The sequence below is a fragment of the Chroicocephalus ridibundus genome, chromosome 1 (genome assembly GCF_963924245.1).
Source record: "Chroicocephalus ridibundus chromosome 1, bChrRid1.1, whole genome shotgun sequence".
NCBI lineage: Eukaryota > Metazoa > Chordata > Aves > Charadriiformes > Laridae > Chroicocephalus > Chroicocephalus ridibundus.
The window spans coordinates 166714236-166735209 of record NC_086284.1 but is presented as its reverse complement, the minus strand read 5'-3'; the positions used below and the strand labels follow the sequence as shown (position 1 = coordinate 166735209).

The 20974-nt window shown below is 43.4% G+C and overlaps 1 long non-coding RNA gene across 2 annotated transcripts in view; it reads right to left on the bottom strand.

The window, feature by feature from the left end:
- Nucleotides 1-18202, bottom strand: part of LOC134510546 (uncharacterized) — a 41418-nt gene extending 23216 nt beyond the window's left edge. Inside the window, exons 1-4 of one of the 2 annotated variants that reach the window (XR_010069657.1) lie at nucleotides 16772-18202; nucleotides 6866-6919; nucleotides 6194-6270; nucleotides 1391-1491 (exon numbers count right to left, since the gene is read on the bottom strand). This is a non-coding gene — a long non-coding RNA (uncharacterized LOC134510546). Of the gene's footprint in view, nucleotides 1-1390; nucleotides 1492-6193; nucleotides 6271-6865; nucleotides 6920-16767 lie in introns of both variants that reach the window. The other variant, XR_010069655.1, reaches the window with a different exon arrangement.
- Between the last annotated feature and the right edge of the window lie 2772 nt (nucleotides 18203-20974).

Here is a 20974-nt window from a genome sequence, read left to right as displayed (position 1 = left end):
GAAGCACTAACATACAGAGGGGCAGCAGCGTACAGCCAGGCATCAGCGCAGGATCACAGAAAGACACAGGCTGCTGCTCTGCGGCAGATCTCGGGACAACAGGACACCCAGGGCTACAGCGCGTGCATTCAGAGAATCAGGGTGGGAAACATCTATTGACCACTATTTCAGCCTGTATAAATGCAAATGTTACCCATGGCCTCAGAAGTATCACCCATCCCAGTCTTTGAAAACTCCACCTCTTGTCCAAACGGAAGCAGCCTACTTCTCACTTCCCCAGCAAGCTTCAGCTTCTCAAAAGCTTTGTTTTTCAGGTGTCTTTATAACCACACGCCATCTCTCCCTCCACTGCTGCTCCTCCCATTCCAAAATAAATGTGTGCAGCAGCAGGATTTCATTTGGGGAAGAACAGAAAAGCAATTTCCAACAAAACACATCTTTAAAACACTTCTCAGATCTGATTGCCAAGCCTCTGGCAACCCATGCAGTTGTCTGGGGCTCTGATATTAGGCCATAAATTACCTAGCCAAGAGCAGCACAAGCAGAAAGAGTCAAAGAAAAATAGTAATAAAAAAACAAATGTGAAAATAAAGAGTTGTCTTCCCCCACCACTAAAATGCTGGAGTAGCAAAGTTACAGAATGACATTACAGTGGGGTTTTCTATGGGGGCAGCGGTTAAATTGTGTTACAGATCCAAATATTTCTGAGTCGTCAGTTCTGCTACAGTTCAGATCAGTATTCTATAACACATAACTTCCGAGCAGTATTGGAAATCTCAGACCAGTTCTCATGAAAACAGCCTCCTCATTGGAAACATATCACTTCATATGGTAAGGATGAGAGGAAAACCAGCAGAAGTCCAAATGAAAACTTGCATTTTCTTATCACTAATTTTGCTCTTTTCAAAGGATTTTAAAAAGCATTTATGGGAACAGCTGGACTGGCATAATTGTCTTTAGGTACCAAATGCAATTGCCAAGACAGGGACTACAATCACACCAGCTTGTTTCAATCTGTCCAGGAGGGAGTCTATTTAGAAACGACAACAAAGTTCATTTTCATCTGGCTGCAGAGATTAGTAGATCTGTTGAGAAATGTTATCTTCCATTCAAATTAATATCTAACTATATTAATTTTCAATATAAATCAAAACATAACTAAAACTAAGTTTTGTGGTTTTTTAATCCAGAAATAATTTCAGTGGGCTTCTACAAAAATATTGTATCATCTCAAACATTTCAAAATGAGACCTTCAGATTTCAGTGTTTTTTTCACGTACACTGTCTTAAAACCAATTGTCATTTTAACCCAAAACCTTAAACTTCCGCATTTCAAAACACTGATAAATTAGAGAGAAAAAAAAATACAGGAAAAAAAAAAAAGACTGACCTTTTTTGAAAGTTTCAGGAAAATATAAGCCTATTGGAATCCATCCGTTTCCATTAATTCATTCAGGTATGAGAAACTGATATCTTCCAGTGACAAACTTTCTGGCCAAAGAAAGAAAAAAAAAAAAAAAAACACCACTAAAATCTCCACACAGAATTATCATTTGGAATCAACATTTTGGATTTCTGACTGGAAACTGAGCTAAGACCCTAATTTATAGAAACCCCAAAGCAACCATTGCTTAAGTGGATTTTCAACTTCCATGAACTCAGAAAGAAAAAATTAGTAATCTCTACGCCCATCACAGCTTCCAATCATAAGAGACCTTTTAAGAGTTCACAAAGCATATAGTACTACTGGACAGAGCTGTTGTCTTCATTCCTTTCATCTCTCTGTTTCTCAGTGTTAATTTTTAATTTAAATGACAGCAATTCAGAACAACCTCAAGTTTGTGTGACACAGTCAAGAAAATTATTAAAAATATAAAAGCCTGAAAGTAGCCTAGCTTGAGGTAAATGCAGCTATGTGTTTAAGGAGTTTATGTACATAAAAGTTGAGAGGCTTTAGGAAAACTAATAATGATGTCATTTGTTAACTCCGGGGTTTGGAGAGGTCTTGGGTTTACTTTTAAGTATTCCCACCCTATCTCCCATGAATTTTTAAGGGTGGCAATACCAAAGAAGATCAAGAGATGGCAGCATTGGTAAAGCATCTCACCGCTCCGCCTCGCTCCCTTTTCTGTACTGGACAAGACTTGTCCAACACCTTGTTTCATTGGTGCTAAAACCCCAACCCCAAAAAATGTTCTGATTAACCATTCTCTGAATTGCAGTCGGTTTGCAGATCTTGTTTATGTGTGGTACAAATTTGGACTGGCAAAAAAGAAGTGTTGGAAAAGAGGGAGTAACTACTCTTGTTACTGGAACACCGGCCAGCTCTCGGAGACTGGAACTGCCAGGCACGTTACTGTTACACGTATAATTAAGATTAGTGATTGTTTGCCTTACGATAGGCCCCCGGTGTTCCAGTCAGAACTATATGTAACTGTAGTGTTGCTACAAAAGCATATATTAAAAGGCAGTTGCTGCCAAAGAAATTTACAATATAGGTTAGGACACAACAGAATGAAAACCGGAATCACTGAAAATGAGTGCAGGAAGAGTGCAAAGATAACACAGAAAAAAACACTCTACGTGTATTAGTCCACCCTCATACATACGACTTGTGGCAACATAAAGATATACAGGGAAAAAAAAATGTATTTTATAAAAAAATATCTCTAGTTATCTCTTCAGTGTATCCAGCATTTTTTAAAATCTACCCATCTGAGTCCTATTCAGATCCAGGAAAACAGTTGCACAGTGCAAGCTAGTCTTTTTTATTTCAGTAAGACTTCAGCCCACCGTTAAATGTAAACATTTGGTTGGGCTGTGCCTTGGAAGATGATCTGAGTGAGGTTCAATCAAAGATATACGATGACAGTTAAGCACTTACAACACGAGAGCTAGACTAGAAGAAAATAAAGCACATTTTCACAACTTTCACACCACTACATTATCACGTGTGTTTCTCAGGTGACTGAGGTCATCATGAGATCCACTGTCAAGCATTATCGTGAAGACCATTTTGTGGTACACAACGTATTCATAACCAGTGTTAGAAATTTAAAGAAATAGCTTTGAGGGACTTGCAGTCACTTAGGTAACGCTGTGGCCAAACAAGCCACAAGGTATATCGTCTTTGACCCCATCCCTTAAGCGTAACACAGGCACCCAGTCAGAGATATCAAGAAGTCCCTTGGGACATGCTGTTTGTGCCCGCGATCCATGGACAGGCATCAGGAAGGGGAACCAGTGGTCCCACTGCAGGGGAAGCCCAGGCATGTACCCACATGGGGGTAGAGAGAGAGTTTGGCGGACGAGGAGTCTAGGGTGGGTGGCAGAAAGGGGTGCTCTTCCTCTGCACCTCTCAGGTTGAGACTTCATGAGACATCTCAGCCAGTTTAAGAGCTTGCTGCCTGCGAAGGGGAGCTCCACTCCTTCCCACCCACCTCCTGCACCTACCCATACCCTCCATCCCCTACACAGCACGCATCTGGCCATTTGGTCAATCAGTGCAACTTGCTCAGCAGCAGAAAGCAAACCAAGCAGTGCAGCAACAATGGCTTTCTGCTATTTCAGCAAGCATCCAGCTCACCAAAAGTCACCCAAGAGCCAAGGGGACAGGGGCACACACGGGAGAAGGGGAAGGGCAAGCAGGACTGCCCCTCTCAATAGCCGCAAGCTATTTGATCAGCTCCAACTATCACGTGAAACATCACCCTTAATTAATATCTGAGGACTTTAAGTGAGGTGCTTTCACATAACATCAGTCACAACCCTATACAAGTGATGATCTAAATTTTAGCAGGCTATCAACTCACTTAAAATCATAATCTCATAGCAGACTTAAAATCTCATGGCATAGAAATCTTCATTCCAAATATTTCTATCCTCCTTTGCATGTTCAGAAATGCTACAAACTGCTTTTCTTTTGTATGAAGAACATTATCATATTCCCGTGCTACAGTGTTTTAACAGAATGATTGGTTTGTTTCTATCAACACCATCTAACTACATCGAATCATCTTAACAAATCATCTAACTACATCAAATTAAGATTATGCTGTGTATTCCACACATTATTTTATACCTTCCTTTTGAAGCAAGATTCATACATTCATCTTCAGAGAGAAATCTCAGAGATTCATCAAGAGATAGAAAGTAAGCACCCTTTGTGAGGTACCTCAGTGCAGGCTAAATAAATTAAAAGAACATAATAAATATAGTAAGTTAGTGCCCACTTTTCAAGCCTGTATTTCCCACAATTTTAGCAAAAAGAAAGCTAACAGTCGAAGGTTCACATTTTACATCATATTCCACAGAAGAAACATATTCAGGTCATCAGCAGACAAACTGAGCTGAACAAGAAATTCTACAGCTATGCTGTTTTGCATGTGTCTCTGCCTTTTGCTTTGTGAAAAGTTTCCTAATCTTCGATTAGAAAATTAGGTTTATTGTTTTTCAAAATGACTTGCTCAACAAACCCTAAGGGTGATTGTTTAAATGGTGGGACTAAGAAACATCTTTCTGGATTTTGTTTGGATTTTGGTTTTCTATCATCTGTAAAACACTAACCCTTCGTTTACCTGACTGCTGTAGTTGGAATTATAAACTAATTAGAGGGAAAGTTTTTAAAATACCATGTGCAGTTATCTCTGGAAAAAAGATTGCTAGGCTCATGCAAAGTTCCTTGAAATTCTGAAATCCTAATCACTTGTGAGGTGTGACTAGAGCTTTTAGATTAGCTGCTTTCTCCACTTAAAACACAAATTTCGTTAATAACAAAACAACCAGTGCTGGGTTCGTTTCAGACTACTATGACACTGTCCTAATTCCAAAGCCCTCTGTACATTTTATAATGATATTCTTAACACCTGAGAGCATTTCTAGCTGTAATTATAAATAAAAATCCCAAGAATGCATTCTATATAGACCTGACTTTTCTTGATCAATGGCATTAAAGCTGTTTCAACACATAAATTTGATAACCCATAATGCACACGACATTGGACTGACTCCAGAACAACAAAGGAACTGTTGACTGTCTCTTCTTCTGTATTTCTGTTCTCCTGGAAGTACGTAAGCCTTTTAAAGGATGAAAAGGCTTTTGAAAGCATGGAGTGGCCACATAGACAAAATACTGAAGGGACTTTTCTTTAAGAGAGTCTATTTTAGTTGTCTGGACTACTTTGCAGAAAAGCCCAATAGTTTGTGAACCTTGGTCAGATGACAAAAACCTTTACTTTTGATTAATTTTTTTTTTAAAAAGAGAGAGACAGAGCAGGTTTCTCTACTGTTTTTCTGATAAAACAGTTTGAATAATCAGCAGTTGCTCTAAAAACACCTGGTTTTATTCATATGGTAATAAAGAGATACCATTAACCTTTATGTAAATATTTTTTTCACATATAAACAGTGGAGAGGCACTCTGCCGTAATGCTGGTAAAAACACAGATTTGCTCCTTCTACAATATAAAAATATAACTTGTGTAGAGTGTTAGTGCTGAATAAATAAAAAAAGTTTTTCCACTTTACTCTTTTAGAAGATTCTTCATTGCTTTTGTAAGACTTCAAACTGAAATGAATACTGGTGTTCCTCAAATAGAAGTGAAAGAAAGCTAACATGGCACAAGAAAATAAGTATTCTTTCAATAGCTTAATAAAAAGTTTCATTTTAAAAATTAGTTGAATACTGTGTATTTATTAGAATTGTATTTTCTGTATGAGAAAATTTTGTCTTCCCTCTAATCCTGGAAAAAGGATGAAATATAATATCTTCTTTTTTTTTTTTTTTTAACTAAAAAGGTAAATATAATGCCCCATAATGCTAGTGCCTCACTAATATTTTAATAATACTTTGAAATAATGAGGTAGTCCCACTTGAACATTTCACTATTTAAACATTAGAAAACGCCAGACCTTTGCTCACATGCACATGTAACCCTGTCCTTCAAAGAGTAGCATCATTATTGCTATTCAGAGTTCAAATATTTGTTGGGCACATGTTCATTAAATTATAATATGCTGTTTATAATATCATTTTAATATTTTAAAAAAAAATAAATACTAGTTAATTTTAAATTATACATAGAAACTTTTTTTCTTTTCTTTTTTTTTTTACAAAGATGATTTATTTGTCTATATGAATACATTTTGCAGGTATAGAAAGATAAGAATCTGTTTCACAGAACTTAAGACATACCTACAAGGTGAGATATTTTTTTTCTCAGTGAAGTGTCCTTTGGTCTCACAGAAAAGTAGTTGAATATATTCTGAAAGCTGGAAATTGAACATAGATAAAATTAAAATGAAACGCAGTGCAAAATATCATCTATCAGATAAATTAGCCATAGAAACAATGTTTCTAGAGACATCCGTTGAAAACTTTAAATCAAGAGTGAATATTGTTTTGAAACGTTAAGAAGAAACTACTAAGCGAGATTTAAAAAAGCACTGAGGGCGGTTCTACAGTCTCCTGAAGCAGAGAGATGTTGCATTCACATCTAGCCCTAAAAAAATATTATCATAATTCTCACGATTACATATTTTATTTTATTAATTTAGCCATTTCACCAGCACTTATGTGGAGAGTAGCATGTTTTTCCTTTTACTTGTTACGCCACTGCTATGCGTCAGTAGCACGGTCTTGTAAATAGAGGAATATACAACATCATTAGGCAATCTCCTTCAAAAGCTTACGCCTGCCTCAGAACAACCCAGCCCCACAGACAGGAGAAAATACGTGCAAAATTACCAAAATCCTGCACACTATCTCTTCTTCATTTGTAACACAGGAAAGGACAGCATTAATTGCGAAGCTAACATAAATCCAGATGTAGATAGTAAAAATTCTCAGGAGCACACAGGTCCTCACCTTTGCACACAGGTGGACAAGGCTTCAGCCTTCAAAGTCCTCTGACAATTATTTCTGCAATTATTCAAATAAGCAGTGTTTAAATACAAGTGCTTTCAAAAGGGCATAATTAATCTCAGGTGACCTGGGCCAACCAAAACTACATTAGCAGGCGAGGATACAGCCTGAAAAACATATCTTCTATGATGCTTCCAAAAAGGATGGTGAGGGCACAGGAGACACTTGTAGATTCAGCAATTTGCGCTATAAATAACAGCCAGCTATCCCCCAAGTAAATTTACCTCCTTTGACTTGTTGGACTAGTTATAGTAGAGCTGTTGGCTATAAGAAGGGAACTCTGCATTGTTAAATGAAGTTTCTTTATACTACAAGGACATAATCTCCGCTCCAGTATGCCGTTACGCTTCATCTCACTGGGTTTTTTCCTATTCCCACTTGTCTACTGCCTCTTGGTTGTTAGTCCAATCAATGGTTGCTAGTCCAACCCTGGCCACAGATCTCTCAAGAACAACTCACTTCTTTCTCCATCTAAATCTTTTCATTTTCGTAAGATCAAAATAGGGATGTGAAATTCTTGCATCACATCCCTCCCCCAAAGAGAGACAATACTGTCTTCAAAATTATAGAATATTTTCAAAGTCCACCCTTTTCAGTAAAGTTTTTAATTTTTTAGCTTTAGGGAGGGAACCCATCCTCGCATCAAACCTGAAATTCACACGCATAAATATGGGCTTCCTCCTGGCTGCTCTAGCAGAACTCTGCCTGTTCTCCTGTCTTGAGGACTAGGGAGTTTTCCATTCTATTTTTTTCAACTCCTGCCTGCTTCTCTTCCCTCTTCCATTTTGCCATCCTACTGGTTTTTTCCACTCACTTTAATTTACAACCTAATGTCCTGCCACATGTGTGCCTTCAGATTTTGCCTGCTCCCATGAGGCTCCCTTTCCCCTCACTCTGCCCCGTATTCTGCTGCTATACTTCTCCCACCTGCACTTACATTCCCTTACCCCCACCAACGCGCTTCCCTCCACACCATGTCCCACAGACGGGGCTTCTCCCACTCCTGGAGTCTTCATCCATTTTACCTGCTTGTCCTCCAGCACAGGTGACTCCTGCAGACCTCTCAGGGAAATCCCTAATTGTAGTTCAGCCAGCACACTAACAGCGTGGGCTTTAGGTGTGCAATATCTGGGGGCGGTTGTCCCACCAACTCTCCTTCCCTTGGTGAGACATTTGCAGAGACTGGTGCCCTGGGAGGCTGCAGTGAGAACCCAGGCCAAGAAAACCAGAGCCAAAAGGATGGTAAAAGCTCTATTGCTTCAGGGAGTGTTTTAACACAGAGATCAACCAGAATGCAGCTTCGCTCACCATCCACCCCTTTCCAGGAGAGGATCCTGGGAGGGCTCAAAATCACCAAATTTAACACCTCCCTCCCCTCACAACCAAAGCTTTGAGTGCAGAGCTCAGCTGCTGCAGGCTGCAAGTGAAGGCACTGCCTCCAGACTCCGATCCTTCCACTGCCTGCCATCTGGGTGAGACAATCTCCCTGGCATCGGATGCAGATGAGGAGAGAGCTTGGTACATAGACCTGCTGAACTCAGAAAGAGCCTAAAGGCAGGAAAGGACAAACAACAGCTGGACTTAATGAATATCTATGGATGTGCAACACAGGTAGGAAACTTAGGGAGGGAGGAAGTGCTACCATGTCCCTTAATACGGACCTTACACAACTAGGGTGTGCAGCTGAACCCAGGAGCTGGGAAGCATTCCCAGGCTCCCACAGTCAAGAAGAGCTAAAACGATCATGTTTTGAGGGCACAGAGTTACTCAAAATATCTCATAGCAATCTCTAATCCCAACTTTCACTCTCCATTTTCTGAAGCAGGATCCTAAGAATACAACTCGTGAAGAAGAAATAAATCAATAAAATCATTGTCATGGAGGGCAGCCTAACACCCACAGCGTGAGGGTCTCCCACCCACCTTCAGAAAAGGCAGCATAAAGGGTCCCTGCACAAAGTGAACTCTTCTCTCCACAGAAAGGAAAAGCAGCTGCCTGAATTCAAGTAGACAAACAGTAAATATAAATACACAATTCATCAAATAAAATCACAGACAATTACCTCCTTCCAAAGTGCAAGGTGCACTGGATGGTCTTCTATACCAACTGCAGTTATGGATAACTTCTCGCATACAGATATCAGAGGCACCTGACAAGCAGATGCGCAGAGGGCAAGTGTGATTTTGCCTCTCAGGCATGTCCCCTTCACAAGCAGCCAACTCCTAACAACTTCAGCACTCCCTGCAAGAAAACCTTCAGGTGGCCTCAGGCAACAATAAATCATTAAGAAATGCTGCTGGCACCCCGCATCTCTCTACAAGACACTGCAAGTAACACGCAGTCTTTCAAAGCAAGTAAGTTTCCAGCAACCCTCATGACACGCTGTGAAGTTTTATGAAAAATTTAAGCTATTCAGAATTATCAGAAAACTCTACTCTTACAGACACTTGCTATGGAAAACATTAATGCAGCATGTTGAACCATGTTGAAAAGGAAAATACTGCTTTCTAAGCAACAATGAGGAGGACTGCAGGTACCAAAGCAAAAGCTGTCTGTACTGAACCAGACTTGTCTGGAGTAAGAGCCAGGATTGGTGCCTGACTCCTTCCGTGTGAGAACACATACTGATAAACACATCTACGTTTAGCTTTGATCAAGTGAGGACATTGGATACTGTTCAGCAGAGGAAAAGAGATGCTCTTCGTCAAACTCTACAAGAGCTGCACACGCTGCTTTGTCTCATTACGAATGCCAGCAAATCATGGAGATGCCGTGACACAATGATTTCTGCCTATTTCAGATTAGACCACTACAATCCATATTTTACCCTGCTTCCAGCCTGTGAAGAAAGCAAATGAGGGCCTTGTCTGAAGTAACTAAACAAGTTCCTAAAGCAAGTATGATCTCCAGATATTCCCATTTCACCCTTTTCAGGTAATTCCTATGTTATGCAGATTATGGTGATTGTTTTCTTCATCTGGCTATTTAGTGTTTCTTCTTGAATGTGTTACCAAGCTTTCTTTAGTGTTGTGACATATAAACTTCTAGGAAGAAAGAAATTAACTTCCATTTAATTTTCTTTCTTCAAGGTTTTTTAGAGAGAAAGATGAAGCAAAATTACTTTGACAGAGTTTGGATTCAAAATTAACATGATTTCAGAGAAGTTAATTATAAGCCTGCACTAAAGATAAGCCTGTGGTGCAAAACCTGTGGTACACAAGTTTACATTCATTACGAATACGGAAGTAATAAAAGAAAATTCAAGTTGGAGTCCAATGAAAAGGTATTGTCATCCTACAGTGACTCAGGTCACCGCTTCTTCTTGCTTTGACCAGGCAGTTGGTGTGTCATCTTCATTGGTCATAAGTAACAAAGAAAAGGATCAACAACGTTTCCTGTTTTGATAGTCAATGTCCAACACAGACAAGATGAACACCAAAACTGTGAAGCAGAAGATGCGCGGCTCCCACATTCTGCAACATAAATCAATCTAGTGGGCAAATGCTTTACAGCCTTGCACATAAAAACATCAATGAAGTGCCCTTAAGGTGCTCCCCTGACTCTCAGACTGAAGATGCCAGGTCACTTTGGAGGCCTGGGTGCAGGCTCTGTTTTATGTCTTCCCACCTCCCCCTGCTCACCAAGACACTTGGAAAGACACAGAGAGCACAGTCTGCGCTCTTGCGGTTACCAAAGCAATAAATCAGGGCAGGGGTCTGTAAAGCAGACAGCAATTGAGACGAACACACTCCATCATCTAACAGACAAGCCTCACTGGATACACGGGGTACAACTATACAAAACTAAGCAATGACACACAGTTCTGTTACAAGGCCTCGCTAATCCTAGCTATCAGATATCCCAGCAGCCTCGGGGACCTGGAGATGGTACACTGCAGAGATCCACGCAAATGCAGCTCCTTTATATTCAGTGTTCACAGGTCCTTTCTTCTTGTCACTTTTATTTTTTTTCCCAGTTCTTTTGAGTCTTCTAATGCCTTCCCCTTCCCCTACTCCGGCACTTGTTTTTCCTGCCTCTTTTCTAAATCTTTACAAAGACACTTTCCTCAGCTTCTTTATCTCCTTCCATCCTGCTTATAAGCTTTGAAATCACACAACAGCAGCTATTCTTCTTTCTAGTTTATTTTGCAGGTCCAGTTCTGGGTTACCTAACCCAACTATTGAAGATGCCAACTACAGGCTGCACTGGCTACATTAGAACTGCATGTGTAATGATTCTGTGTCTTGATTAACCTAGTATTAGGCTTTGGGATACTGCTGTCTCCCTAACCGGCATCGCAGAACACCAATCTTATTTCTGTAACCATGTCTGAAATCAACATGAAAGAAAGAAAGAAATGTCACGGAGCACGAAAAGTCAATACATAGCACGTATTTGTCTGACTCATACAAAGCCCTTAATCTAATTCCCTGAAAAACAAGTGAAACATAAACTCTGATTCCATGGGAACTTGACTGCGAATGTAAAACAACATGCAAGCAAAAAAGTTATAATATTTTCATCAAGCTCAAGAAAAGGAAGCGATATGCAGTATGTCAATTTTAGGACAGGAAAGCAGAATGACTTCCCAAGCTCTTATTTTGGTTTTAACAGAAAAATTCCCATTCTCTCCAGATTTAGAAATTGTCGTGCTCTTCTCTGAAAGCAGAGTCAAGCTATACCATAGAAAAATATAGGACCAACATTACTACTCCTATGTAAGTGACTGTACGGGAACATGCCAGGAAGCATTCTTGTACTGCCAGCAACTAGCAAGTGCATCCAGCTGTCAGCAAGCATCCTTTGTCAGAGACCTGCGGGCTTCATCACTTGCCAAGAGAAAATGTCAAACTCTTTTTTTCCAGTTCCTTACCTCCTGCTCATTCGCTTCCTCATCCCTTCTGCATCTCAACTCCCCATCCCCTCTCAACTCTTAGCTCCCTCACAGATTATTTTGCACCACCTGATTAATCTATTCCACTTCCAGGTTGCCCACACTTCTCTGTCCTCAAGCCTGCTGAAGGTAACTGAACACTTTCTTGAGAAAGCTCATCAGAAGAAATTCAGTAAATTGGACCTTCTGGTTTTTTTCAGTACTCACTCCTACATTTTTTATCCACATTTTTGTGACAAAGTTAGATTTGTGAATAAAATTTTATGTTTCTTTCACTTGAAATATAGTGCTGCAAAAATACTTTTGCATTTTTTTATAGTGTTTATGCAGCACTATATCTGCTTCTGCATATATTTTTCAGGTGAAATTACACTGACCACCTTGAGGATTTTAAAGTATTTCAAGATGTTTGAGGATGGCTCTTAGGAATCTAAAGAGAGATGATGCAGAAAGATCCCATGCCAACTTCTGGCTATGCTCTACACCTAGGTTTCCAGGAGTATTATCAGGCTTTCTTGTAGGGATTTGAACACCTGTTCTACTTCAAATCCTGTGCTAATTTCTGTAATCATGGCAGATGTCAGTGAATTCTCAAACCTAGGTGAAATAAATCATAGGGATAAAGAATAAAGGCAAATTCACACACGTGTATGAAAACTAAATTTGACATGAATTCACACACGTGAATTCAGAACTAGCCGTCTTTCTGATTTAAGCATTGATTTCAATTCTATTCTTTTTTAATGTACTAATACATTTCATAGTTTCTTATTCACTTAATTATACATTTGTTGTACACATATTAATTAAACCTTTGGCAAATACATGGAACAATTTGAGGCCAAAGTGGCAAAGATACAGTTGGCTGCAAGAATCTCCTGCAGATTCTGCTGAAACAACTTTGATCCATAGCTGTGGCCAGCTCTCCCAGTCAGCAGCCAAAGCTTTAGGTCTTATAGATCCCTAATAAATCAAGACATTTTTGAAGCCTGCAAGGCACAGTTTACCTGGATTCCATTAGATCCTTAGAGGCTTGAAAAGATTATATGCCCAGCAGCTATAGCAACTACTGAATTTATCCAAACGGAAAACAGTGTGTTTCTCAGGTAATTGGTCTTTTGCTGGAAAACTAAAGGTGTGTGGGTGCAAAGGGGAAAAAAGGAAGACCGGGAGAACTACAGGCAGGTCAGTCTCACCTCTGTGCCCACCAAGATCATGGACCAGATCCTCCTGGAAACTAAGGCAGATGATAGAAAATAAGGAGGCTATTGATGACAGCCAACATGGCTTTACTAAGGGCAAATTGTGCCCAACAAATTTGGTGGCCTTCTACAACAGCGTTACAGTGTTGGTAGATACGGGAAGAGCAACTGACATCATACCTGGACTTGTGCAAAGCATTTGACACTGTCCCACATGACATCCTTGTGTCTAAATTGGAGAGACATGGATTTGACAGATGGACCGCTCAGTGGGTAAGGAACCGGCAGGATGTCCTCACTCAAAAGAGTTGTGGTCAACGGCTCAATGTCCAAGTGGCGACCAGTGATGAGTGGCATTCTTCAGGGGTTGGTATTGGGTCCAGTGCCGTTTAACATCTTTGTTGGCGACGTGGCCAATAGGACTGAGTGCACCCTCAGCAAGTTTGCTGATGACACCAAGCTGTGTGGTGTGGTCGACATGCTGGAGGGAAGGGATGCCATCCAAAGGGCCCTAAATAGGCTTGAGAAGTGGGACCATGCAAACCTCATGAAGTTCAACAAGGCCAAGTGCAGGATCATGCACATGTGTCAGGGCAATCCCAAGCACAAATACAGGCTGGGCAGAGAATGGATTGAGAGCAGCCCTGAGGAGAAGGACTTGGGGGTATTGGTGGATGAGAAGTGCGCTCACAGTCCAGAAAGCCAACCACATCCTGGGCTGCATCAAAAGAAGCGTGGCCAGCAGGGAAAGGGAGGTGATTCTGCCCCTCTACTCCACTCTGGTGAGACCCCACGTGGAGTTCCGCAACCAGCTCTGGTGCCCTCAACATGAGAAGGACATGGACCTGTTTAAGTGAGTCCAGAGGAGGGCAAGGAAGATGATTAGAGGTCTGGAGCACATCTCCTAAGAAGACAGGCTACTAAAAACATGAATCTGGTTTTTATTTTGCCTTCTAAATAATAAAATAATCCAGATGGCAACTTTTTTAGGACTCAGACTCTGGTGTTCCTTACTCATCTCTACAGTTCTGCCCTTTTCTCTCCTGAATGCATCAGTATTAATTGCTAAAATGTAAAAAATAAATAGATATTTTTAAAAAAGCAGGGCAGATTTGCAGTTGAAGCACAGATTTCTCCTTAAGACTAGAAGACTATTTTGAAACAAGCCTGTATTTAGTTTCCATTTTTTAAAAATGGGAAAACAGAGTCTTCTGTATCTCATACATTAAATTGGAACATCTGTTTGTCCTAGTCTAAATACCACATTTTATCTACAAAAACTACGTAACTGGACACAATTAGCTGTCCTGTCCATGGAAAATCCCTGGCTAGACTCTGAGGGTGCTGAGGACAAAGCCTCCAGGGTCCAAAGAGAGGTCTGTGGAAGTCTCGAGTTTAAATAGCAGTTTCCATGGATAGTGGCTGAGTTTGACTTCAAAGCCAGAAAGGGAAGGGAATGAAGCAGTGACTAAATTTTCTGATGGAAAGCTATAATAATGCAGAAGAAACAGGCTTGGAACTGTGTGGTAGGTCAGGAACGCAACTCAGGTGAGTTACCAAAACTGGGATTGTTGGGTAGCCCTTGAATAGACATTCAGGGAATAATGGGTGCTGTCAGAACCAGGACAGGAAGATTATGTATTATCTGAGTACCCCTCAGTCTGTTCATTATACACAGCAATAAATTAATTCTATCTTTTTTTTTTTTTTACTGCATTTTATTTATATGACTCATTAAAGCAAAAGGTAAAAATTGGCAGCCTGCAGTGTATTATGTCAATAGCAAGCATTTAAAAAACAGAAGAATTCAATTTACTATACCAAAACTGTCAAATTCCCTTAAACTGACTGACTCCAGCTCTTCTGCCTGTCACCACCTCTTAAGAAATGCAGCCACCTCTCGGCTCCACTACTCCTGGCATCTTTCCAGCATGCCCAACTTGACTGAAAGTGAGCGCTCCCCTTAGCAGGATTTCCCCTGGCTCAGTTTCAGAGAGATACGGCAAGATTTATGTTTTCAAGACTGCAGAGGTGAATTTTTAAATAGGTAAATATTTATTTAGCTCTTGAATGCACTGGAACAAGCATGTAACTATAAAATCCATTTTGCTCAGCCACTGATTCACTTTGAGTTCTTTGTGTATGGACAAAAGCCAAACAAAGACTTCTCCACAAAATCTGGAAAAAAATAACCACCATTGACCAGGAGAGGGAGACAAATGAGAACAGCCAAAATCGGGACTACTGGTGCTTATCCTAAATGAGGCATAATGTATCATAAGGAATTTTTTCAAGTCTTGCTTCAAAGAGGGTGGGTGGAACATGCCTGTTACAAAATAATCTGTATTCAGTTGCAATGTAAAACGCTTTTCTGATTGCCTAAATTCACAAAGGTTTCTATTTTCTTTTTTCTCTCATCCCTCCAGATACAGACAAAAATCCAAACTCCCTAGAGAATTTCAGAGTCGGTGTGACCTGCCTTGTCTAAGGAAATCGTGGAGAGAGGCCAAGGGAGCACGGCAGCAGGTAGAGCAGAGACTTAGACTTCCCTTTTGTCAGAATGGCCTCCCAGAGCCAGCGCCGGGTCTGCCAACATTTGAGAGTTATAAATCTAGTGTGAAAATGAGGGGATACTTTCGACTCTGCTGAAAAACGTGAGAATGCAAGTAATTTCTGTTGGCATGAGGGCTGGAGGCAATGGATGGGGTGGGGGAAGGGGAAGCTGTGCTTTATATAACGGGGCTACTCCCTTTTAGCAGAAACAGGAGGCAGACAGCTTCTTGTGAGATGAAAGTGAGACGTTGTTTTCCTCTTATTCTCTTAAATCATCTCTGTTTTAAGGCTAGGCAGGAACTACCTGTTTTGAAAGGCAGCATTCTTCTACTCCTGGAGCAGGGGGTCCTTGAAATGGATACCTTAAATGCAGCAGAACTGCAAACCGCCACTTTGTTCAGACTTCACTTAGTAATGTGTGTGTGTGTGCGCCACGCGCACATGTTTGTACACGTACATAAATTTCCCCCAAGGTCATTGCTGCCCTTATTTTAGAGAAAAGCAGTGAGTAGATGTGTTCCCTTCAGCAGGCAGTGAGAATGGTGTGTGAACAGCCGTCTGCAAAACACTCTGCAGCTGGTGAAGGGAGTGCACACGCTGTGGACAGAAAACTGGAGGAGGAGAGGTCAACATGCTCAATGGTTAGGCTGCTGCTCAGCAGCAGTCTCAACAAACTGGAAAAATAGGTCAACGGAAACCTCACAGAAGTTCAACAAAAACAAATGCGAAACCCTGTATCTGGAATAGAACACCACCACCAATCTGTACAACTTCGGGGGTCAACTAGAAAGCAGCTTTCCAAAACAGGACCTGCAACTCTTGGTAGACAAGCAGTTAAACACGGCCCAGCAGTGCACTTTTGCAGAAATCAAGGCCAGCTGCTGAGCTGCATTAGCCACAAGCACAGCCAGCGGGTTCAAGGGAATTGTTATTTCCCTCTATTCAGCATGTGCGAAGCTGCACCGCTCTGAAGTACTGTGTCCTGGTTTGGGCTCCCCAGTGCTAGAAATGTATTTTCAGGCTACGGCAAGTGCAGTAGAGTGTCCCCAAGATGGTTTTGGGCCTGAATGGGATAAGGCAGGAGAAAAGATAGAAAACGCAGGGAATAAGGATGCAATATAGTAGCAACAATGGAACGCCCTGTAGGAGGAGAAGGTAATTTCATTTTAGAGGAAAAACTTATTAAATTTACTTACTTACACTCAGTCCCAGTGGTCTTGTCGGGCTTCCTTGCAATTATATCCTTGCGATGTATACACCCACTCCTCACATGCTCTTCACATGTCTTTTAGTCCAATGGTGATTTTTGGTCTGCGGTATTCTAACACCGTACCGGATTCTTTCTCTGTGTCCAGGCAGTCAGGCCGTTGACTGCTCTGATCTTGTTGATTTGCAGTCTCTGCTGGTGGTTGTAGCCTCCTTATCTTCTCGTTTATGCTTCTTGTGCACCTGCACTCGCTGGCAGAACATGGGGAACTGAAAAGTCCCAGACTTAGGGAAAACAATACCAAAACATCAGGGTATTATCGATATTTTTCTTACACTGAAAGACTAAACACAGCACTGAACCAGCTGATAGGAAAATTACTAAGAAAATTAACTATTGCGGCCTAAAGGCTTTGGCAAATCTGCAGCTACTCATGCTAAGCAAAGCTAAGCAAACAGAATAAATCACATTATATCATAACCCTAAGTAATTTATTCTAATTAAAACTTACTTATTTAAGCTAAACAACTGATATCTCTCAACACCAACCTTACTGTTTCTGTCCTCTACAAGATTGTCTCTCTTTAAACTGGAAAGGCAGCCATGGAGGAATCAAATTGCTGCCTTGTACTACCTGTTGGTAGTTACAGGCTAAACAGAACTGGACTGCTCTTGGGGGAAATTTTAAGTAAATATAAGGAAAAATTCTTCACAGCAATGATGCTCAAATAATGGGGTAAGTTAAGTTGTCTAAAGAAGATGCAGAATAATTGCCTTTGGAGACATCAAAAATTTGCTTGGGCAATGCTGGTAGCAGCCTGATCGACCTGCAAAACTGGTCTTTTTGGCAGGAGGAAGGCAGAGGAAGATGGCCCCAGATGACCTCCAAAGGTCCTTTCCAAGTTATTCTGTGATTCCGTAACTCTGAGTCCCGCAGTGGGTACAGATGTCAAGGTGTTGGCAGTGGGGGGCTGCAGGGGTGGCTTTGTGAGAAAAGGCCACTGTACTGGACACAGCCAGTGCCAGCTGGCTTCCACGGAGGAGGAAGAGAAGGAGGAAGAGGAAGCGCTCCACGGCAGAGCAGACACTCCCTGCAACCTCTGAGGACCTGTGCCAGAGCAGAGGAAAACTCTGAGGCAAAAGGAGTATCATAGAGAAACTGCTATGCGCTGATTGTAACGTCCCCCCCTTGCCCCACTCTTTTCCTCGCTGAAGGGACTGAGTGTGACCTGTGGTGGTAAGGAGCTGGTAGGACAGGAGAGAAAGAACGAAGTGAGCCTGGGAAACAGGGAGGGAAGGAGTTTTCCCATGTGTTTTAATATTTGTTGCTTTATTTCCCAATACCCAAATTGGTAATTATATTTATATACACGAATTGGCAATAAATTAATTTCCCCAAGGTGAGCCTGTTTTGCCTGCAATGGTAATCAGTAAGTGATCTCAACTTTATCTGGACACAGGAGCTTCCTCATTCCTGTTCTTCCTGTTCTCTCCCCCATCCCACTGTGGATGGAGGGGTGAGTGAGCAGCTGGGGGAGAGCCTGACTGCCAGCTGGGGCCATCCCACAACAACTTCTACATGAGGATGCCCAAACAATTGCACGTGTACAAACTTTTCTTCCTACTTTCCTTGGGGAATCTCTACCTTTTGTAGACATTTGTCACAACATACCAACCAGATGACTTGTGCCTGTTACCTGTGCCGTCCTCAAAATCAGTAGGAGTTGTGGATCTGGCAGAACATTTCTCTTGGAGGACAAAAGAAGCATCTACCACGCTAGTGAACTATACACTCAGTAAGGTGCCTGACAAATGCCAGATCTAGCACAGGTGAAAGGGTGGGAACTCCTTCAACAGCAGCCAGCTATTAGGTCTACTCAGCTGAATAATCAAACCAAAGCCAGGGAAGAAACAGGCAAACATACACCTATCCCTCCTGCTTGATGTTGTAGGAAACATCCCCCTGAGGTGTGCAGGGTCATTACCTCAATGCCTTCAGAAGCATGGAAGTCTGAAAACAACATTTTCACCAAAACTACCAAAAGTGCAGCAGAGCTGGCGAAAGCCCAGGCACGCGTACTGCTCCAGGCTGGCGCAAAACCATGCCTGACAAAACCACTCAGCCACAGAGAAGTCGTGTCAGCCGCTGGCTCCAAATGGTAGAGAGGCATCTCACAGCACCCGCTGGGCGAGGCGGGCTGTCTCCCTTCCGCTACAGATGCTGCTGGAGGAAATTGCTCCACGGAGGGAAGTCAAACCTCTGGGCAATATCCTCTCCAAAATGGAGTCAGGCCGGGTTCCTTTTGATCTGTAAGAATGGGGGATGGGTTAAAAAGAAAAAAAAAAAAAAAAAAAAAAAGAGAAGATGCAGGGTCTTCTGTGGTTATGGAGTGACAAAACCAGAGTGTGCTTATCTTCATGGTGACTGTGTGGGAAAGAAGGGAGAGGGTAACACCCAGGTTTCTTTGTCTCCTGTAGTAACAGGGGGTGGCAGGGGGGAGACAGGCAGGTGCAGGGGGAGCATGATGGTGCAGGCAACAGAGCTGCATTGCTCCGTGCAGGGCCGTCACAAGAAGCGACAGGGAAGCAGGGGTCCCATGTCTTCAGGTAGGCGCACCTGCGCCGGGGGAACAAGAAGGCGAGTCCGAGCATGGGAAAGGCAGGAAGGCGAGCGGCATCTCTGAGCTGCACACCATGGCGGGGGAGGGCAGGGGCCTGTGAGGCGCAGCCACGTCTGCGGCAGAGCGGCGGCTTTGACCGAGAAGGCAAAAGCTTGCGTTGTACACATTTCTCCCCTAAGTGCAAGAAAAAAATCTGCGGAACACGCAGGATTTCCCCGATTGTGGAGGCGAGGGGAACGTGGGTAGGAAGCCAGGGCAGCGAGGAAACGCGCCGCTGAGGCGCCAGGACAGCAGCAGCGCCCAGGGGCCGGGGCGGTGGCAGCGGGCTGCGCCGGCCCCAGCTGTAGGGAGGGCGCCGGGCTCGGCAGGGCCCCTCTGCCGGCCGAGGCACAGCGGGGGCCGGGGGAGCAGCGGTGCACGGTGCTTCGGAAAAGGAGAGATGGAGGGAGGAAGGAAAGGGGAAAGGGAAGCCGGGGGAGGAGGGGAGGAAGAGGCGGCGGCCGCGGGGTGAGGGGAAGAAGCGCCGCTCCGCCGCCAGCAGATCCGGCCTCGGCCAGTTCGAGCCGGTTTGGGCCGGTTGGGGAGCTGGAAGGAGACCGCAGCTGCCGAGGACGCCGCCTGCATCCGGGCGGGCGGTACTCTCCGGGCTGGAGACTGCAGAGCCCTCGGAGCGGGATTCTGCGCGACGCCGCCCCGAGCGGCCGCCGCCGGCCTGGCCCGGCCCCCGGCGGGAGATTCCGCTCCTCTCTTTCCGTCTCGCCCGGCGCGGCCCCAGGCGGCCGGCGTGCCAGGGAGGCCCCCGGTGTCGGGTTTCAGCCGGAGCGGCGGGTTTTGCGGCCGGCGGGGGAGGGGGCGCCTGGGGGCCCGGCCGGGCCTGAAGGACGCGGGGCGGGGGGGCTGTTCCCCGCGGCCTGGCCCAGCCTCGGGCCGCCCCTCACAGGGCCCAGCCGCACTCCCGGGGTGCTGCCCCCGCAGGCCCGGTGGGGGCTCCTGTCGCTAAAGCTGCCACGTTAGGCAGAACGCGGGCTGGCCCAGCCCGGGGTGCCGTCAGCAGGCTGTCGGGAGGCTGGGGTGCGGGGCAGCGCCTCTGAGGCAGCCGGGGGTGCGGACCCCTCGGGTTACCGGTCATGCGCGGGGAGAGGGGATTGTGTTTTCCCGGTAACCCTTAAGCGCAGGTTTTTTGGGACTTATTTAGCATCTCCTGCGAAATGGCCGTCAGAGCGGGCCCGTTTTCTGTGTTCTGTTGCACTGTATTTGCAAATACATCAATATTGCGTTTGATCTGCGAAGTACAAAAAGGCATCTGAACCTTTTTGTAGGGGAAGCGACAATCTCCCCTAGAAATAAATTTGCTGTTTTTTTCTCCCGTGACTGATAGAATCTCGTTATTAAAGTGTCCGTCACTGGAGTACAGAGTCACCGGCTCCTGACTTTCTTTGGGAAACAACTTCATACTTTAATACCTTACCTAGTAGAAGGCATCTCTTTATCCTTCTTCAGCCTAAATTACCATTTTACTACTTGTACTTTCTACTAGATCAGTTTTCAATGGCCAGCTACAGCATAGTAAGTCAA